Source organism: Hylobates moloch, unplaced genomic scaffold (assembly GCF_009828535.3).
Source record: "Hylobates moloch isolate HMO894 unplaced genomic scaffold, HMol_V3 SCAFFOLD_24, whole genome shotgun sequence".
Classification (NCBI taxonomy): Eukaryota; Metazoa; Chordata; class Mammalia; order Primates; family Hylobatidae; genus Hylobates; species Hylobates moloch.
This window is the reverse complement of record NW_026652299.1, coordinates 26,305,798-26,324,485: the sequence shown is the minus strand read 5'-3', so window position 1 is coordinate 26,324,485 and position 18,688 is coordinate 26,305,798. Positions and strand designations below refer to the sequence as shown.

The 18,688-nt window shown below is 50.4% G+C and overlaps 1 protein-coding gene across 1 annotated transcript in view; it reads right to left on the bottom strand.

Moving 5' to 3' along the window:
• The window catches only part of GLI2 (GLI family zinc finger 2), a 255,836-nt gene extending 240,186 nt beyond the window's left edge, over positions 1-15,650 (bottom strand). The window contains exon 1 of the mRNA XM_032145841.2: positions 15,581-15,650. The gene's annotated coding sequence lies outside the window, so the exon portion shown is untranslated. The remainder of the gene's footprint in view (positions 1-15,580) is intronic.
• Positions 15,651-18,688: the final 3,038 nt, after the last annotated feature.

Sequence of the window (18,688 nt, the reverse complement as noted above, 5' to 3'; positions counted from 1 at the left end):
TCATGGGCCGCCTTCCCCTTGGTAGTTACATTTTTAATCACTTGCCCAGAAACATGAATAAAGAGCCTTAAACATGATCTCACCTTTGATCAAGAATTCTACCTCTAGAAATGTATTCAAACAATGTGGTCAAAGACGTATCTGTGGGAAAACATGACACTAATACAGTGTTAAGATTGCAAAACAATATGTGTGCTATGATCCCAAGAGCCCAGAAGATATTCATAAACATAAATAGAGAAAGGCCGAGAAGGAACTCACCAAGATGCTAGGGCATTACCCACAGAGAACACCAACGTGGGCCTGGAGTCCAGAATGCCTTCTTTTCCTCTTTTAAAGAATTTTCTCATAATTATTTTATAAAAGATCTGCTTTTATTTAAAAGAGAAAGTTATGCACACTAATAATCTCAGAGTATTCATATACAAGCGTGTTTGGAGAATAATTACTTATGATAAAGAAAAATTGGCTTTTATGTCCAAAATAGAGTAATCATTTTGTCAGGGCCACTACAAATGCTTATCAAAAAGTATTAAGTAAAAAGTATGAGATGCAAAACTGTAAACCATACAATCTAAAATCTGTAAAGTTTGGGGGAAAGGGGAGAACGGTGGAAAGGATAAATATTCACAGGAAAAAAAAGACTAGAATTAAACAGGCCCAAAAGATAAAACAGAAAAAAAAATCTAGAAGAACAAATGTTATTTTAATATTTGGGCCATCATGATCCCTAAGTTGGGGTAAAGATGGGAAAAGGCCAATTTTGGGCAAGGGATCCTTCCAGGGCCGTTTCCAGCTGTCCTATCCTTCAGAATTCACATTGAGTAGCTGCAGGGGGCTGGCCCTGTGGGAGCCAAACAGTCAGTACCCTCAGGAGGCCACGTGTACCTTTTCCAACCGGCAACAGTCTCCACAGCTGGAGCAGAGTTGGGGGCCACCATCCTGGCTTCCAGAGGGATCTGGCTGGAAGGCCCGCTTTGGAGAGGCCTCTGCAGAGCAAGGTAGAGGCAGGCGGTACCGGGGCATCCCCCTCGGGCCCAGTGCAGCCTCCAGCAGCATGAAGGTGGAAAGGTAAAATGCTGTACCAGGCACATCTTAGAAGCGCTCCCTGGTAAACATCGGACCCCTTTCCTGGCCACAGAAAAGAGCGCAGAAGTATCCAGGTTCTGAGAAGGGCAGGCTCTGCTCCCGGCCAGGATGTCTTTCCTTGTTAAGGCCCAGCAAGATGGGAACTATGGTGTAAACCAGCAGCGCGTGCTAAATGAGAATGAGGACTTTGCCTAACGAGAGCCCAAATGAGTCACTAGAGTGGTAGCTGCCAAATATATCGTGCCCACACAGACTGCCTTTTTAATAATAACAACCAAGATTTATTATGTGCTTACTATGCACCAGGTACTTGTCTCATACTAACTCTTTTACCCTGAGATGGGTCTTAGAGTTATCCTCATTTTACAGATGAGAAGATGGCAGGCCAGAGCTGGATCTGCAGTCTATCTCCAGTGCCTGCTCTGAGCCCCTTGCTCCACAGAATCTTCCCAATGAAGGGGCTGATGCACCTGTCCCTTCCCAATGGCCATGCCACAGCTGGACAGTCCCCCTCGGGGGAGCACTGGCTCTGGGGCCAAACTGATGCCCTGCTGGCTTATGTGGAAGTGCAGCACCCAAACTTGCCCCCAAAAGGGGGTATTGAGCTAGCCTGGGAAAGAACTAGCCTCAGCCCTCTCTGAGAGAGCTGGGGACACAGAAGGAACGAGTGGATCTCCTCCTGGAGTGGGAGGTGCTGAGGCTCATGACAGGGACACATGGGGCCACCCAGGCAGAGGGTGTCTCTGCTGAGACAAAGCCTGCGCCCTGCCCTCCCCCCAGAGGATGAGGCAGAGCCTCATGTCCCTGTAGATATCCTGGTGGATGAGAAACAGACCCCAGGGAGGAGAGGGAGCTGTGACGTTGATGTTCTATCTTTGGGACTTAAAGCAACTCCAATAAAACCACAAAGCCTCAGTGGCATCTGTAAAATGCTAGTGATAATACTGACTGCATCAGGCTGTCACCACTGCATGATACATGTCCTATACCTAGTGGTGGGGGCTGATGCGGCACTTGGTCTCCAAGGTCCCCCTCTTGAGATGATGCAACAGCATTTAAAGACATGAGCACTTCTCGAGGGACTACTAAGGTCAGGGGCTGCTGCCTTATTCAAGTACATCAGTGAGACGACTGTCAATGAGTCTAAAAACTCCAAATACAACCCTCTGTAATCACGAACAGAGCAATTATGATCCCAGGCTTTGACTGTCATAGCTTACAGAGTCCTAGAAAAGATTTGTCCTGAGAAATGAACAAGCGGAGACCCAGAGAGGCACAATGGCCTGCCGCCTGAGGTCTCATGTTAACTCACAGGCAAAGCCAGCCTGGAACTCTGCTTATCTCACCAAGTTTCCAATTCCTCATCCACCAAAACATCCTGCCTCCCACCTAAGATCCCTCCAAAGGGCATAAGAATATTGTACAAAGAGATTATGTGTGGGGTCCAAATGAACTATACCACATGCTTAGATTTTTTTTTAAATACAGCTCTACTATATTAAAACTAATCACTAATTAACAATTGTGCTCGCTTTCTCAAACCAAGGAGGTCAATCTGGAGACTACCTGGTTAACTTATATTTTTTAAGAGAGATGTCAAAGAAAATGGAAAAATGCCATTTTCTTCCCTTGAAACATTTCCCAAAATTCATTTATAAACAAACATGTGTTAAGCACAAATAGACAGTGGCAAGGCAGTATTAATGAGTGTTATAAGCAAGGGAAATCCCAGAGACAAGTGAGAGCCTAGGGCTGTAGTAGGAAATACTTTACAGAGGACACGACCCTTGGCTTCATGGATGGGGAGGAAGGGTACACTAAGGACCAACAGCAAAAGCCTTTAAAATCCTTGCAGTCAATGAATGTATGATGGATGGATGGGTGGAAGTGTGGGTGGGTGGATGGATGGATGGATGGATGGGTAGATGGATGGATGAATGAGTGGATGGATGGATGGATGATGATGGATTGAGGATGGATGGACGGATGGATGGATGGATGGAGAATGCAAGATCACTAAAATCTTAATCTCAATCTATAATCTTGACTGGGGATCATAGTAGAGAGCATTCTGAGAACCACCACCCACCAGACAGAAAGATATAACTTTAGAAACTGAGCTAAAACCCAAGATGGGGAGAATGAGAAGGCAAAGCTGATGATCAATCGCATTGCTGCACATCAGGATCCCAAATGTTCCAGCCTCGGAAAGAACCTGGGCCCTCTGCACATTTATGTCCCATGACCTGAAGCTAAACCATGGGTAGGCAGAGGAGTCACCCTGGGGGACCACAAAGCCGCCCCTTGGAGGCAACCCCACGCTGACCCTCCCACATACCAGAGGCTCCAGAAATGCCACACCCTGTCCAGCACTTGCCCTATGAGTTCCTCTGCCCAGACTGCCCTTCCTTCCCCAACCCCTCTGCTGGCAAAGTCCTCCTTCTGGAAGACCCAGTCTGGCCCTCTCTTGGAGGAAGCCTTCCAAACTGCTCAGGCAAATTGGTTAATTAAAAGAGCCACTGCTCAAGGCCTTCACTCTGGGGCTTTTCATTATACTGACAGAACTCTGCATTCTCTGACTAGTAGCTGCAGGCATAGCTCAACAGAAAATTCATTGTGAAGTGGAAATTTGTCAGCCTGGAGCCAGGAAAACAGACCTATCCAGGGTCTTGGGGAAAACAGTTTGGGGGCAATTCCTGCTCCTGGCCAATATTCCCATGATGCCTTTCCAGATCATGCCTTTCCTAAAGTAGGCTCCCTCCTAGGCAAGGGGGATAAGGAGGAAGACGCACATTTGAGAAACCTGCTGGGATTTCGGAGACTGCCGTAACTAAGTTAGCAAGGTGTGCCTACAGCCATGAGCTTAATAAGTGCCAGGCACATAACAGATGTTCCAGTAAGTACTGGCTGATTGACTGATGGATTACACAAGGAATTCCTCTTGATGGCACCTGCCACACTGTTTCAAATTCAAGGCACAGAAAAGGTTTAAGATTTCCAGCCTGGTGTGAGAACTAGGTTTGAATAAAGTACTGCTGCCTGCTTTGACAGCCCCACTGTCGGAGTCCCTGGGAAGCCCCAGTGGCAGAGTCCTGTTGTGTCAGTAGGGGATGTGCCCCCACCCAGAGTTTCTGGAGAGCAGCACTGCTGACATTTGGGCTGAAAATTCTTTGTCGTGGGCTGCCTTGTGGTTTACAGGATGTTTAGCAGCATCCCTGGCCTGTACACACTAAATACCAATAGCATTCCCCTAAAATGTGTCCAGACAGGTCAAATGCTCCCTGGAGACACTGCCCAGTTGAGAAATCAGTGCTATAGCCCTTGCTTGAGGCAAACCAGCTGCTCCCAGGGCAGCCCTCAGGAGCCAACTCTGGGAGAGGGTCCTGCTTGGGGGTCAGCAAACCTGATTCTGCTCAGAGCTCTGCCCCCACTGCCCAGGTGAACGTGGAGATTTGCCAGTGTCTCTGAGGCCCTGTTTACCCATCTGCAAACTGAGGCCCTATTTTGCAAGTGGCTTGCGTGTGTCTGAGCATGCAGAAGGCACTCAGTAATTGTCTTACATTGGCTTGTACATAGCTGTTCCGAAAACCTCTAGCTAGCACCTCCCATCTCTTCCCCAAAGCTAGGTATATACTGCTGGAACTCCATTAAGGCCTAACAAGGGCCTGAAAAACAGCTGTCCAAATATTCTAGCTAAGTTATTCCACTTTTGGGAATCTAAGGAAAGAGAATTTCAGGTAAACATTCAGACACAAGGATGTCTATCCCAGTATTATCTATAATAACAAAAACTAGGAACAATCTAAATGCCCAACGGTATAAGGATGATAAAATAAAATACGAGAGAGGCAGACAAAGGGATATTATGTAGCCAATAAAAATCACACTAACAAAAATTATTAATAACATGAAAGATCTCCATGATATAATGGATTATGTATTAATGTAACCTCAATTTTGTAAGAAAGGATAGAGCAAAAAAAAATTTTATATTAAAAAACAGAGACTGGGAGGAAATTTAACCAAGTTTTCCCTTTTCTGCTTCTCCTTATTTTACATTTTCAATAAAAAGGTATGTCTTCATTTTAAAATCTTTGGGGGCAAATAATGTTTTGCTGCTGTTTTTAGTATTTTTACATCAGGAGAAAGAGGTTTGCTTGAATCCAAGTGCTAAACCAGAGTCCAGACCTTGAATACAGAGACCAGAGCCCAGCAAAGAGATGGATCTTCAAACTTAAATAAAGGAAAACCCAAGAAAACAGAAGCAGAAGAAAGAGGGATAGGCATGGCCCTGGGCCACTGGGGAAACCAGAGGCACCCACAGGGGAGGAGAGTTGGCTGGGGAGTGGACAGACTCAGGCCTCTCTCAGGCCTTCTACTTTCTGGCTGGGCAGGTGGCTGGGCAGCTTCTGGGGGGGTGCAGCTCAAGGTGGACACAGATGCTCCACAAGGCTGCCAGGCACCGGTCTGGGAGCTTCACTTCCCACTGCCACAATCACTGTAAGCATGAGAACAGGCCTTCCACCACCAGGGCAGGCTTGGGACCCAGAAGCCCAGCCCACCCAGGCTTCCAAAGGAGCTGTCAATCTTTTGTAAGCTGAGCCCTGCTCCAGCTTTTCCTGACCACCCATGCAAGGTGGCCCCTTGAAGACAGAGAGAGATGGCACTGAAGAAGCAATGCACTGGATCAAGGGGCCTCCGCTGCTCTTGGTAAAACAGCTGGGCTGGGCACCAGGTCCTACGGGCCCAGGGGCTGAGGGCTGCACCTGCAGAAGGATGCAGCACCCAGGTCTTGCACACCAGAGACCCAAATGAGATGGAAATTGCACCAGCCCACATCCCACCTCCCTTCTCATGGGGCCCCTAGTGTCAGGAAGAGCCTGCAATCTACCGTACATGTCTGCCTGCACAGAAGAACTGCAAAAATGTGGACAGAAGGAATCCTGAGCCTCTTCAGACCAGAAAATCCCACCACATGGCCACCAGGTGAACCAGCTGCAGGGTGGATGAGGACCCACCCACATCGCAATTTCAGATGTTTCCAATGTGTTCTTCCATGCACTCTTGAAGTCCTGGCCCACGTGCACTTATAACATTAGCATCAAGCAAATGAAGTCTGCAGTGCAGAACTGTACGAATCAAAGCCCCAGAAGCCACCCCACATGGTGACAGCTGCGGGTGTGGAAGAGCCCAGGTCTCCAAGGCCTGCAGGATCGTAGTGACAGGAAAAGTCTGTTCCCAGGCCCCTGATCATGAGTGAGGGCTCTGCTCACCCTCAGGGCAGGCTCCTTCCAGCTCCCAGGCCTGACGCCACCACACAGCATCCTCTCCTGCAACTTCACTCCTGTCGGACAATCTGTCTCCTCCCTACTTTTCTTAGGGACCATAAAGGTGTCCACAAGGCAGGCCCTTCAACCCAACCAAGTGTGGGTCAAACTTCCAAAAGACCTACTCAAACTGTCCAATGCCAAACTGGTCCCACTTCAGCCACAAAGCATTCTGATGGCGCTGCAGTTCCTTACATGGAAAAAGAAAGGAGACATCCCAGGGACACTTGGGACAGAACCTACAGCACATAAACCAACATGTTAACTTCATATACTCTCTTGCTTCTCTTGGGGGCCAGTAAAAGCAAGTAACCACCAGAGCCACCTTACAGTCTCAGCCACTGTCCTGTGAAAGAGAGACCCTGCCCTAGAGCCTACTTCTCAGAGCTGTTTCGGAGCAGAAGCACCTCTGTTTTCAGCTAGTTTCCTTGCTGCAACAGCTGTCCAGGCAGCTGCAAGTGCTGCAATTGGCTGATAATCCATTCCTGGACTGTCCCAGATCTGAGGGACATCATAGTAAAAAGACATTATTCCTCATCACCCCACCCTAAAAATCCTGGATAAAATGCAGATTCCTGGACCCACTCTGCAGGAGTTCTCATTCAATGGGTTCTCCCTGGGGAACCTAAGATTCTGCAATATTTAACAAGCTTCCCACCTGAATCCCATCCACCAGGAGGCCCACGAACCCCACCTAGAGACCTTTGCAGCCTTATTCTCAGATGTGCCTCTATTAACTAATTTCTTGTTCTTGGGTACAAGCACATTTTAGGAGAAGAAAAAAATTAATTCTAAAGGAATCTGGTAGTTAACGTTTTAGCCATATAAATGTCTATCAGCATAAATACACATGTTGCACATCCCTCATTCACACTGAACAGCAGGAAGGGTAATCTAACATACTATACTGTGTATGTAAATTACTATATTATGTACCACATCTTCGATAGATGAATGTACCTGAATTACATTCAAACCCTACAATCCTGTTCCAACTATTGATTCACATACCTGAAAAGTATGGAAGTAACTGAGTAGCTGAGTCCAATTTTTTCTTTCAGTACATAAACAAGGCAACATATGCATTCTCTCAAGCCCAAGAGCACCAGAGATGTCCCCTCACCTTGATCTCCACAGACAGCGAGGGCCAGCCCTAAATATACTGTCACTGCCTGGACACACACAATGTATCATGACAGCACAACCCACGGCTGTCTGCAGAAACGTCTGAGTGATGTGCCTTCAACCTGTCATCAGACTGCAACGACCTCAATTTTTTGAGAAGTGAAGTCAAAACTCCACCCTTATCATCTTCAGAGATCCAAGACAAACTTATGTGTCAGCCCTTCCTTCACTGATCTTCAGCCTCGGGGAAAGTCTGAAAAGACCATCACAAGCTTCCAGCTCTCTACCAATGTTCCCAAGGCCACTCCCATTTACACTGACCCTGTGACCACATCCCAGAGGTACCTGAGCACAGCGGCTGGCTAGGAAGAGTGGCCAGCAAGGAGAGGCAGGACATATTCCTTGAGAGGCACCCAACTCTCCCCAGAGGGTACCCAAGACCCTCCCTTTCCCCAGACTCTGATCTTCCCACCCTACCCACTGTCTTGACTCTTAGAGACAGCTGTCCAGCGGGCAGGGTGTGCTAGCTCTGAGGGTTTTGAAGCTGGGAGGACCTGAGAGATGACATCTACCAAGCCCCACCCCCCTCCCAGAGATAGGCAAAGCAACTTGCACAGGGTCATCCAGCTATTGAGTGGCTGGGTCTCCCTGTCCCTGGGGATAACTCCAAGGGGTTCGGGCTAATTATCTTTATAGTGCAGCCATCCATCACTCCTGTGCATTTCCTCAGCTTCTTTCAGAGGAAAACAGTCGGGAAGGATAGTATATATAAGAAAGTCTTCCTAACAGTTATCTGGGTAGTCCTCTGGCCCAACTTTCTACACCAGGGTCACCTTCATAGGCAGGTGTTTAATGACTGGCTCTTAAGATGATTTCTTTTTTTATTATTTTTTTTTTTTTGTAGAGACAGCGTATCGCTATGTTGCCCAGGCTGGCCTCGAACTCCTGGCCTCCAGCAATCCTTCCATCTCAGCCTCCCAAAACCCTGGAAGTACAGTGTTAAGATGGTCTTAACTAGCAAAGGACAAAGGACAAAGAAGCAGGAAGGGGAGGGGGGAGGTGGCACATCAGAGCCCTTTACCCTTCTCTACCTGGCAGTTACAGTTATTCTTCAAGATGAATTCAAATGGGAAGCTTCCTTCGTCCCCAAAGCCGAGAGAGTTCAGTCCCACTGGATATGGTACATTGATGGTCACGATGGAATACGTAAATGCATTTGTGTCCTCCCCCAGACAAAACTTGGTAAGCCTTCTTTCCCCTGCTCCTTAGGCCACTTGGTATGGTGAGCTGCAGATTCCCAGAGAATCAACAAATTAAGAGCTCTTTTCTGGTCATCAAGGGCTGCTGCACTGCAAATATTTGCATACTAATCTCCCCATCTCAGGTTTAAAAATATGGACTTGCTTTTTTTAACTCCAACATAATGAATGAGTTTAAATATTAGAAGTTGAAATTATCAAGTAAATCATTTCACCTGTACAGCTTCTATTTGCATAACACTAATTCATGGTGGCAGCTAAAACAAATTCATCACATTCTATATATTAGAAGCTGATTTATGTAGGAATTGAAAAGAAATCATGAGCTCAAAATTATGTTGACATGATGTACGCGCTCAGTGGAGAAAGATTTTTCTCTTTCCCTCTTTCCTTTTTTTTTTAAAAAAAAGTCATCCTAACAACTGAATTATGGTGAGACGGAAAAGGATTTGAGGAGAGAAAGGACTGGCACCTCGGAAAATGAATAATGCTACGGCCTCACGTGTGTGGCGGGCTCTCGGCGTGCGTACACACACACTCCAGTTATTAATGTCAAGTATGCCAAGGATACGCTGGAAAATCATTACCATTCATCGCCACTAACCGCCATTAAATTTCAATCAATTCAACTTAGCACAAGTGTACTTGAGCGGCCCTTACAGTTCCTTATAAATGTGGCTCAAAAGTCTGGCTGACTTACTGCATTGTCCAGCACACAAAGAAGCATTGCTAAGCGTCTGCTGAAGGGGCTATCTTGGACCCAGGGATGCTCTTTTAACATCAGGCATTCAAAGATCTTTTTTCTGAGCGCTTAGAGGTTTCGAATCCCTACAGGTCAAGACGAATGGAAGAGAGGACCACCCTTCCTTTCCCGTCGCCGGGAGTGGACAAGGGCAGAAGGCGGCCTTAGTGATTACTGTCTGCAGATGCCTTACAGAAAAAGTTTCAGACGCCATCAAAAGTTTGGTCACGGGGCCTCTCTCTCTCCCGGCTCCCGTGGAGTGCTCTCATTCACTTCGCCAGCTGTAAAGGCAACTGGAAACTCCTCCTGGGGAAGCAGGCAAGAGGGCAGGCCAATGGGAAACCGGGTCGAGGAAGACCCGGGGCGCCCCTCGGAACCCGCGCCCTTCCCGGGTGGGAGCCGCTCGCGCGCTCCGGGCGCGGCTGTGGGGACCTGGCCCGCTGGCTTTCTTTCCGACTCGCCACGAGCAGAGTCCGGCCTCCCGCCACTCGCCGGCGGCGGCCGGTGTGCGGCCGCGACAATGTGGCCATTGTTCGGGAGCTGCAAACCAGGCCGGCGCGCAGGTGGGAGGGCCGCAGCCGCGGGCCCGGGGCGCTCGGGGCACGGAATGTTCCCCGGCCGCGGCACGGTCGGCGCCGCCCGGACACGCGGCCTCGCCCGCCAGCGCTCCGCGGGGCGGAAAAGCCGGCCCGGAGGGAGGGGAAGGTCCAGACGGCGGGGGCGGGGAAGGGCGGAGCGAACGGGAGGGAAAGATGGGAAAAGATGAGAAAAGATAGAAAAGAGAGGGAGAGAGAAGGCGGAGGAAACGGAGGAGGGGGAAACGGAGGGAAAGAGAAGAAAGGAGACGGGGAGAGAGAACGGAGAGGGAGAGAAAGGAGAGACCCAGAGAGAAGACGGGGTGGGGGCAGGACAGAAGAGAGAGAAGGCGTAAGGAGAAAGAAAAAGAAAGAAAGGACAGATAGCTGAAGGGAGAGGAAGAGAGCCAAAGGAGGGGGACAGGCGGACATGTGTACAATAGAGGTGCACCACAAGCTGCCCAGGAAACCTCTGGGAAGAGCAAGAGTTCACCCTGTTTCCTAGAGGGAATGGCTCCAAACCCAGCCGAGTCAGCAAAGCGTAATCACATCAGGCGCTTTGCTTAATTACAGGTTTGAGCTGGGTCTGGAGGAAGGGAGATACTTAACTGTGTCCCAGGGAAGGCCCAGCACTCAAATGCTTTGTAAGTCTGGGAAATACAAACAACACCCCCCCGCCCCACCTCCCCCAAGCCCACTGAACCAGGACCCAGGAGGACATGGCGGATGAGGGCTGCGGCGTGGTTGCATACAGGCTCAACCGGCACAGCCATCGCGGACAAGCTTTCAGAGTTCACTTGGGACAGGAGTGCAGGACTGCGCCCGTGCTGCTCAGCCTGGAGGCCAAAGGCCTGTAGAGTCCCCGCCACAGGCCTGTAGAGTCCCCGCCTCAGCCCGCAGCCGGGCCACCCTCCCTCCTCCCTCTAGCTGCCTGCAGGAGGCCTGGGGCCCTCGGCTGCCCAAAGAGGAGAATCAATCCCAATCCCGTGCTAATGAATAAAAAGTCCCCTTTATTTCACTGCTGTTTTTGGTTCATTAAATTTTCCACAGATTTGTAGAGAAGAAAACATAATCAATAAACCTTGACAAAAGTGAACGTGTGAAAAAGGCCAGAGAATGGAAAAGCAAGATAAAAGTGATATCCGATCACAGATTTCAGAGGCAGATGACGAGCTCGGGGCTGCAGAAGAATCTCAATGGACCATCACCCTTTTGCGGCTTTCCTTCCCTTTGCTGAACTCTTCATTCAAGACAATGGCAAACGCACTAAAACTTGTTTTCTTATGCTAATAGCTGAAACCCGGCACTCACAGTTAAAACACACTTCCCAGCAACCTGTTTTTTTTTTTTAAACAACACACATGTGCAAGCACACACACAAAACATTACTCAATTTAAACTCAAATCCCCAAAACAGTTTAATAAGTACTCTTTGGTCACATCTTAAATGAGTTACTTTCCCCCATGTGTATGTTTTTTAAGAAACCAGAAACAACACAAACAGGATTATTGAGAATTACTGTGCTGATGAAAGAATTGGGGGAAAGTAAGATATTAAATGCGCAGAAAGTGTACTGTTATCATCTGTGCATTTTCCCAGGTTTTAAATACACTTTCGTGGGTTAAGGATGCTTTTGTCATCCTCTAAACCTAAAAATAATAATCAATGATTTATTTTTTTTTAATTCTTGATATTCCACAGCAAACCCTCAAATTAATTTTAGAGAAAATGATTAATGTTGAATCCGGTGTTGTGTGTTTATTTGAAAACCAGAAAAGTGTTGAAGGTGCCACTCTTTTTCAAAGGACACTCTCAAACATCAATGTCAGATGACCCTTTCTCAAATCTGTTAAACAAGCCTGAGGAAACAATTAGAGAGCAGTTTTTCCTCCCTGATTTCTTTAGAAGTACAGGAGCAATTTCAGGAGCAATTGAAATCACTGTACATTCTGGTTGTTGGTACAATCATCTATTCTGCCTCTGAATTTTCTGGAATCTGAGAACACTGTTTCTCTCTTTGGCATTCTTCACGTGTTTCACTTGTCCATGCCGCTGACACTTGGTGAAAAGAAGAAAGGGGGGAAGTGCTCCCCCGGGTTCCTTTTCAAAGGGCCCTGGCCCAGCGGGAACAGCTGCAGCTGTCCACAGCGAGGTCCACCTGGCCTGGCTGCCCCTTGTCCACTAGGAAACAGGCTCTGGCCCAGGTAGACCCCTTTCTCCTCCCCACAGCCTCCAAGAAGCAAGGCTGGTTTGCTCCACCTCCCTGCCGCAAGCGCCATGCAGATGAAAGGAAGCTGGGCTAAACACACGTTCCCCAGGAAAAGGCCAGCTGCCCTACCCAGAGAGTACACAAGGATGTAGGACTCCGATTCTAGGCTTTAACAAGCCAGCTGGGTGTGAGGGGGGTCACACAGGCTTTCAAAGTGCACATGACAACCTCCTACTCCCATTTAAAGGGAACTGCTGGCATCTGTGGAGTGAAGTTTTCCCCTGAAGTACCCCCGGGGCGGGGGCGGGGGTGGGGGACGATGGAAGAAGGGTGTTTATTAGGCAAATATCCAATTTTGTCTGACTGCCTGCTGAATCCCTGGTTTGCTAATCCAGCCCCAGGGGCTGCACTGTGTACAGGGCACTTGTGGGAGTACAAAAAGCGTGAAGTATTTGTGTATTTTTCAGTCTGCAGTGCAAACAAGCCAGCTACAGTACACAGTCCCCAAGACCCCCGCAGCCAGGCAATGAGCCGCTGACCAGAAGCCCTACGGCCCCCTCTTCTGACCAAGCAAGTCAAAGGATTGACTCTCCATTCGGTGCTGTCTCCGCCAGTGGACCAGAGCATCCCTGGGAGAGTGAAGCGGCACTCCACTCCAAGGCTGCCTGGCCACAAGGGCCTCGCTAACTCCACACAAGCTTCAATGAAGCCACGAGACAACAGTTCCCTTCAAGGCCGGAGCAGAGTGAGTTTGGGAGCAGCCCGGAAGTCTCTGCTGAAGGAATCTGAACCCTCTGCAAATTCAGTCAGATCAATTCCCACAGAGGATAAAACCATCTCTAGCAGTCTTACCTTCTTCCTCGGTGGCTTGGGAGGCTCTTTCTACTATCATTCTAATTCTTTCTACCTATAATTCTAATTCTCTCCAAGAGGCTTTGCAAATAGACTGTTCTGACCACAGTCTCTCACTCAGATGCTAGCCCAGCTGAAGGCTGGTTCACCTGAGGGATACCTCCTGGGCAGCTGGGGCTCTTTCAAATGCACGATCTTCCCTTTATTAGCTTAAATCCCCTAAAATCACGAAACAATTTCATGAAGCTGGCATATTTCTCGAAGCAGAGGAGAAAATAAAACCACCCTAAATCTTACCGAATATAATTAACTTTAAAACTCATCAGACAAGCGACAACTTTCCATATGGCTGGGCTTGATTGGAATTCGAGGGAATTCCAGGGAAAAATATCTCCACAATTTCCTGTAACCCTCAAGAAAGAAGCAGCAAGTCTAGGAAAACAAAAGCAAGAACGATGAAGAAAGAGGCACAAGAAGCATAGTCAAAAAGAAGAGAAGGCCCCTGATGGATCTGGATTCCACATTCTAGAATGACTGCCCCAGGACAGACCAGAAGCTGGGAAAAGCCTAAATAAAGAGCCTCCAAACTCAAAGCGGCCAGGCATAGCCAGGGTGTCCCCCCTCCCTGCGGAGTCTGGCCCAGGTAGCCACACCGTGAGCTTCCCTCTAAACAAGCAACTGCAAAGCCGTTCCCAGGCCCCAGGGAGGGCCTGCCCCCAGACACAGGGAAACCCAGCCAAGGGAACTCCCAGCAAGGTAAGGAAATGGGCGGAGAGAAAGCTGGCAGGTGAGATGGCTGGAACAAACTGGTCTCATCAGGGAGGCCTGTGACAAACCCGCCTATTCCTCCGCTTTCCCCGCTGTATATTTTGGATTTCACAGTTTATTTACTTTACTTTTTGGCACCGAGCCCCCTGAGCATGCCAATACAATATTTGTTTAAACACTATTTTATGCCGCTTGCGAGGGAAACGTTTACTTTCAAATTCTCCTACATCCCCCAGAGCCTCGTCTGCAAACAGCCTATGAGCGTTTTACAACTGCTCCCTTTATCTGAAGCTGTTGGGATTAAACCTTCACACGCCCGGCAAGGGCGGCGGAGAGGGGGCCCGGGACACCGCTGCGGCCACCGAGCTGCAAAGCCCGTGCCAGAGGTCGCGCACCGAGCGGGATGCCCGGGCTGGGGGACAGAGGGGCGCCTACAAGACTCCCAGGGCGCGGGACCAGACAGTAGGGACAGGTCTACTTTTCCAGCTGGGATCAACTCTAGGAGCCACAGAACAATTACACAAAAGAGAAGGTAGTGGAGAGAGGCACCCTGCGGGGGGCTCGAGGTCCCCGAGAGCCTCAGCGACCGATCACCCAGGGTGAGGCGCACGGGCTCCATCCCCAGCTCCCCGCGCGGTAAAAGTCGGGTTTCCTAGGAAATGACAGCAGTTACCGCCGGGCTGAAAAGGCGCCGAGCTGGGTGGACTCCCAGCTCCCCGGCGCGGCGGGCGCGCTCACACTCACACACGCAAGCACACGCTCCCTCCCAGCTCCCCGCCCCCGCCCGGTCCGGGGAAAAGACTCCCCTCTCTAAACCCTTAATAGGATTGGCGCCCAACTCTCTCCGCGCCTCTCCCCATCCATCACATACAGATCAAGTTGCAGTAGTGGATTTTTCAAATTCCTCAGCAAATATACTTGTTGAGAGATTGTCGGGGGTGGGGGGAGACGATGAGTAGGGGGTAGGGATGAAAGTGAGGTGGTCGGGGGGAACCGGAGGACCCGGCAAGGGATTACGTGTGGATCCCTTTGGGAAGTCAAGCGGATCTCAGGGCTGAGGGCAGGAGAGGAGGAGAGAGGCAAAGGGGGGGGGGGGGGGGAAGGAGTGAGGAAGGAAGAAAGAAAGGCAGGGCTCCGGGACGCGCAGCGCGGAGAAGTGGAGTTTGAAGTTCTCAAGTGGCTGGCTGCAGCCCCTCCGCGCTCAGTACGCCCGCAGACACGCTCCCATGCCCACCTACGGCAGCTTCGGAGCATCCCAGCCTCCGAGCCCACCCTCCACCCCCTGAAAAAACAGCCCCCCGCCGGCGCGCGAAGGCCGGCCCGCTGTGCACCCCGAGAAGAGTGGTGCTCTCCCCCAGGTAGGGAGAGGGTGCAACATCGACCTCGGGCCACGAGCTCCAAGCCCCAAGACTCTCCTTACGTCCCCGCCCTGCTTGTCCAGAGCCCCAAGCGGGGTCGCGCCTACTAGCCTCTAGTCCCCCGAAGCCCAGTGCCCCGATCCCAAGGCCTAGGCGCCGGTACCCGGCCGAGGGACCCCCCGAGACGGCGCAGCATCCCAGTCGGCCCGCGCTTGGCCGAGGTGGGAGGCGCTTCGCCACGAAAAGCAAGCAAAAGAAGGCCAATGCAACTTTACCGAGGGAGACAAAAGTTTGCCTCTAGCACGCAGGTGGCCTCTCGGGCGCCGGGCGGTGGCTGTGGGCCCCCATCCCACCTTGGCTGGCGCGGCGACCCTCGGCTGGCTGCCTTGTGCCAGGGCTCCGACCAGCCGGGGCGGGGCGGGCCAGGCAAGAGAGGGGACCGAGAGGCGGGCGGGCGCCGCGCAGCGCCTACCGCCGGCGAGCAGGCGGCTTCCCGAGGCTCTGGCGCGCCGCGCGGCCCGCGCTCTTTCCTCCGGCTCCTCCTGCGGCTCCTGGCCTTCCTCCGCGTCCGCAGTCGCCGCCGCCGCCGCCCGCTCCTCCTCGAAGTCTCATTGATGGGAGTTTGAAAAAAAGTCCGCGGAGCCGTGCTGCCTCGGCTGGCGAGCGCCGGCACTCCTGCAATCCATCAGCGCCGCCGGACGGCGCAGCGCCCCCGCGCGCACGGTGCGGGCACACCCGGGCCCCAAGAACCCGCCAGCCAGCCCGCCTGCTCCCTGCCGGGGGACGCAGAGGGACCCGAACGCCGCCGGGGCAGGGGGAGGGGAAAGGGGGAGCACAGGGACTCTCCCTACCCAGCACCAAGGAAAGAAAACGCACCTACAAGGAAAGTTCGAGAAAGGAACCAGAGGACGCGCCAATCTCCGACACTTTTTTTAGACGACGAGGTGGGGGTTGGGGGTGTCGCTAACTCAAGTCAGATGAGCTCCGGAGCTGAGGCGCAAGGGCTGCTCTGTTTTCAATCTCTGAAATCCCCCCGCCCTCCCCACCTCCCACTTCCCTCCACAGGGAGATGCCTGGGTCGCTGTTCCCAGGGCGCCCGCTTCTCTGGGCGCTGGCGCGGAAGCCGGGGACGCCAAAGAAGAGACGCGGGGGCTGGGTCCACGCGGACCCTCTTCCCGCGGGCAGCGAGCGCAGGTGCCGGGGGTCCTGAGGCGTCCCCCGCCGCCGCTAGCACTCGTCGCCATCTGAGCACACGCTGGCGAGAAGCGAAGCAGCCTTCTAGGTTTGGTGCATGTGGCTTGCAGGGTGGGTTTTTGTTGTGTTGTGTGTTTTAGAGACTCCACTCGAGCCGCTGAAGCCAGATGGAAGTAATCAGAACCCAACAACAACAGAAAAAGAAGGAAGAAAAAACTCATTGAATTTTCTAGCCAAAGTGTATATGGGGCTGTGTGTGAAAAAACTTGCTTAAGCAAACTCAATGAGGAGCCCTGGGCCCTCAAGCCACACCACAGCCCGGAACTGGGCCGCCAGGCTTGGAGGAGCGTTGGGGGCAGCTGGCTAAAGTGTCCTCCCCACACCCCCGGGCCTGCCACCCTCTCCAGGGCCCCGGGGCCTCGCCCGAAGAGGGTCTTGGGGGGAATTTCTGGTTTTTTTCTTCCTAATGTTCGTAGAACACTCTACCAAGTGCCAGGTGATGTTATATTTTCTTTGCATTATTGGACTTTCACGGCTCTGTAAGGAAGGTTCTCTTCTCGTCTTTTTGCAGGTGGGAAGACTGAGGCTTTAAAAAGTTAAGTAACTTGTCTAAGGTCAGAGCACTCTGCCGTCCTCCCAGAGCTTCGGGTGGTTGTACTGTAAATTCAGTTAAATTTGCCCTGTTGGACCGGGCGCGGTGGCTCACGCTTGTAATCCCAGCACTTTGGGAGGCCGAGGCAGGGGGAACACCTGAGGTCAGGAGTTCAAGACCAGCCTTGCCAACATGGTGAAACCCCGTCTCTACTAAAAATACAAAAACTTAGCCAGGCATAGTGGCGCGCGCCTGTAATCCCGGCTACTTGGGAGACTGAGGCAGGAGAATCTCTCAAACCCGGGAGGTGGAGGTTGCAGTGAGCCATGATGGTGCCACTGCACTACAGCCTGGGTGATGGAGCGAGACTCTGTCTCAAAAAAATAAGTTAATTAAATTAAAATTTTTAAAAATTGCTCTGTTTGTTGAGGTGGGTGGAAGCATCTCTCCCTTCAGCCCCTATTCCTAAAATTGCATTGTATTTGAAATTCAAGGGACCCAACGCTACCCTCCCTGAGGGGACGTGACCTACACAGGCCCATTTCACTGGTGCAACCCTTTTTGTGGGTGGCTCTCTCCACATACCTTTTATCCTCTGCTAACTTTTTTCTTTTACTTTTTAGTCAAAGAGGATGCATTAGAACTTCATTCCTTAAGATCCTCCTTCCTCCTCCTGACATTCACTTATATGTTGGAGCAACAATTTCTTCTTGACCTAGAGAAAAAAATATGCAGAAAAATATTAGAACAATTTGATGCTAATTTTGTTTTGGGGAAAAAAGCCGGCAGCATTTTTAAAAAGCGAAACTTGCAGAAGCCAATGATTTAAAGAGAAGTTTGAAAGGGGCTTTTTCTTTAAATATGATCAGATTCACCATTCCTCTGTGCTATTTGTTTAAATTCCTGCTGAGCTTTCAGAACACAGACTCTAAGGAGACAGAAAAAGTAAACTCTCCCTCCCCTCCTTGGCCATATTTTAATGACCCTATTCATATCTGCCCCATGACATGTAGGGAATCATTTCTCGTTGCTGGAATATTAGCCACGTTGGCTGATTACTTCATTACGAGCTTGTCTCTGTTGATTTCCTTGTGTTGTAAAGTTTGTGAAGAAGTTTAAACAAAACGTTTTAGGATATTTCCTTCTTCTCTGTTTTTCTTCTCAGACCAGCTCAACTCCTGCTGGACTCCAGGCACTCACATAACCTTTCCCGGCTTATTTTGGCAAGAAGATGGCTGTCGAGATGAAGACAGAATGTTCTTTGGTTGGAGGAGAACTCTGTAGACACCGTGCCTGAATCTCTAGATGGCCAGAAGTTTGGGCGCTGAAAAAAGCAGCAGAAGGTTTGGAGTGGAGGCAAACTGGTGTGGCCAGGGAAACCTTCGACTGAGCGCTGGGACACCAGGTCCTAGTCCCAGATCTAGTACTAAGTGTATGACCTTTGGCCAGTCTGGTTCATGCAGTCAGTACCAGGCACTGTGCTAAGTGGCTCAACACCACAGTGAGCAACACCTACAAGATTTTTCCCCTTGGGGAGCTTATGTTTCATTAATAACCACAAACAAACATATAATCACAAACTAGGTAAAGGAAAATC